Consider the following 2,850-nt stretch of genomic DNA (forward strand, 5'->3'; position numbering starts at 1 on the left):
TAAAAAGAAAAAAGTGAAGGTTTGGGCAAAGAAAGCAACTTTATGGGGTGCCTGGATGGCTCCGCCAGTTAGGAGTCCGACTCTTGATTTCGGCTCAGGTCATGATCTCAAGGTTGTGAGACTGAGCCCCGGAATAAACTCCATGCTCAGCAGAGAGTCTGCTTGAGATTATTCTCCCTTTTCCTCTGCCCCTCTCCCCATCCCTCTCTAAAAACAAAAAAACACAAAGATTCCCTCTCTCCCTCTCCTTTGGCCTCTTTCCCCCTCCAGCATATGCTCTCTCTCTCTCTCTCTCTCTCTCAAAAAAAAAAAAGAATTAGATAAATGAGGTGTGGTATATTCAAATGCTCGCTACAGAGAATGTTTAGGCCTATGTACATCAAATGGGTAGATGTTAGAAACATGATGCTGAGTTACAATTTTTTCAGAATAATGCGGATATCATGCCACCATTATAAATTTTCAAACTCATACAAGAACGATTCTATGGGTGCAATTGTCTGTAAGCAAAAGTTTAAAAACACATGGAATGACTTCAGTTTAATGGTAGTGGTTGATTCCTAGGAGCTCAGAATATTCAAAGGGCACTTCAATGGCATGTGTAATTATTTAGTCCTTTTTAAAAAAGAAAAAAAGGCTCAGACTAAATATGGCAAAATATTAAGTCTTTATTTGTGGTATGGAAAAATGGGGTCTTTGTATTAATATTTCTCTCTATGGGTATCTGTCTCTGTCTTTCTCTCTCTATAGAGATAGATAAATGCATACAGATATATAGATATACATATACACATACCTTTTTTCTTTTATGAAATATATATAGTATTTATTTCCCAAAATAAAAGTGAGATTTAAGTAGTAGAATCAGGGAAGAGTTAGTATCACAAGCTGAGTCCAGACCAAATCAATTATTAGATACCTTGTTATACAGATGTTTCTAAAATAGTTCTAGCTTAGAATTTATAGCTCCTAGTGCGAAAAGCAATACTAATTATTACTTGTCAGTGCATGTAAAGACTGTGCTCCTGCTTGGTCTACTCTTTTGGCATTTTCACCCCCAAATCCCTTACACTGTAGAAAAGTGTGTGTACATGTTACACATTTGGCTGTGATCAGATTGAACTGCCATAAACTTCTAGAAGTAAGGAGAGAACCCAGGAAAAGAAATAAAGCAATGACCTTGAACCATGACATAGTCACTGTAGAAGAAAGCCATTGCTCTTAACACTCAACTGAGTCACTGGGATGGTGGCAGCCAATGGAGAGGCCTTCAGTTTAGGGGTAGCCATACAGCTACCCCTAACCTGGTTGCTCACAATCCCAGAAAGGCTCAGGTTGGTTAGAACCTACTGTATGATACCAGATGAGCCCCATCAAGTCTGCCCATGACTCTGGACAACTCTGAAGCATCCTGGGTCACTGAGCAGTTCTTCTGTTACCAAGTACATTCAGGAAGGCTCTTTTAACATCTTTGTTCCAGAAGCTGTAGATGATGGGGTTGAGGAAGGCAGAGACAACGTTGTAGAACAGGGCTAGTTTCTTGTCCCGCTCTGGGTCATACCAGGAGCCGGGCCTCATGTATATGATCATGGCTGGCCCATAGAACATGATGACCACAGTGATGTGGGAAGCACATGTGGAGAAAGACTTGAGCCTCCCCTGGGATGAATGGATTCTTAAGATGGAGGCAAAGATTCGGACATAGGAGGCCAGGATGAGGGAGAATGGGACAAGAGCAGGATGAAACCCAAGATGAAATCCAAACGGTCATTGAAGGAAGTATCTGCACAAGCCAATTTCAGGGCGGCAGGGACCTCACAGAAGAAGTGGTTTATCTTGTGGGGGCCACAATAAGGCAGATGCATGGTGAAGATGGTGTAGATCAGGGCCCAGCTATGCTAATGGACCAACAGCCTGTCACCATCTTGATACAAATAGGATGGCTCATGAGTAGGGGATAATGAAGGGGGAAGCAAATGGCCACATACCTGTCATAGGCCATAATGGCATAGAGGACACACTCAGCAATGCCCAGGACCAAGAAGATAAACATCTGGGCTGCACAAGCCCCCCAGGAGATGGTTTTCTTTGGACACACCATATTAACCAACATCTGGGGCATGGTGGTAGTGACATAACTCATGTCCACCAAGGAGAGGACACTGAGAAAGAAGTACATGGGTGTGTGGAGGTATGAGTCTAGGTAGATCAGGGTGACGATGAGTCCATTTCCCAGAAGGTAGAGGAGGTAGAGGAGAAGGAAGGTAGAGGAGAAGGAAGAAGGAGAACAGGGCTATTCTGACCTGTGACTCACTGGAGAACCCCAGGAGGATGAACTCAGACACAGAGGTGTGGTTCTCCTTGCCAAGGCTCTGCATGGTGGTCTGCTGATTAAGGAGACAAGGGCTTCCCTGTTCTGTGTTTGGCCTTTAGGGAAGGGAGGACAGAGTTGACATTAGCTGAGCACCTTGCACGGTAGCTCACACGGATTTCATCAAACCTGTTGAGTAGGATGCAAAGGGAAAAAAAGATAAGGCAGCTGTGGCACTGGGAAATAAGTCAGGAGATCTGGATTCATACCTATAATAGAACATAGGATGCCTGACTGCCCACAGGTCCTTCTCTGGAAACCACCCTCACCCAGAGAAGGCAAGGCATTCAGTAGCCATGTTTGTAGCAGGGGACCCAGCCAACCCCTGGCCACTGCTGAATTGTACCTCAGGTGTACACCTGTCCCAGTCTGGAGGACAATTCTCTGCTGAGAATTCAAAATGACGACTGTCAATGTCTGTGTTAGTGGGCTGTGGGTGCCTGACGTACCAATAACCTGGAGCCAGCATGGTGGTAACA

The 2,850-nt window shown here is 44.4% G+C and overlaps 1 pseudogene; it reads right to left on the reverse strand.

Annotated features, from left to right (window-relative positions):
• Positions 1-1,232: 1,232 nt before the first annotated feature.
• LOC118020243 lies at positions 1,233-2,378 on the reverse strand (annotated as a pseudogene).
• Between the last annotated feature and the right edge of the window lie 472 nt (positions 2,379-2,850).

This window comes from Mirounga leonina, unplaced genomic scaffold (assembly GCF_011800145.1).
Source record: "Mirounga leonina isolate KUSES-001 unplaced genomic scaffold, KU_Mleo_1.0 Mir_173, whole genome shotgun sequence".
Classification (NCBI taxonomy): domain Eukaryota; kingdom Metazoa; phylum Chordata; class Mammalia; order Carnivora; family Phocidae; genus Mirounga; species Mirounga leonina.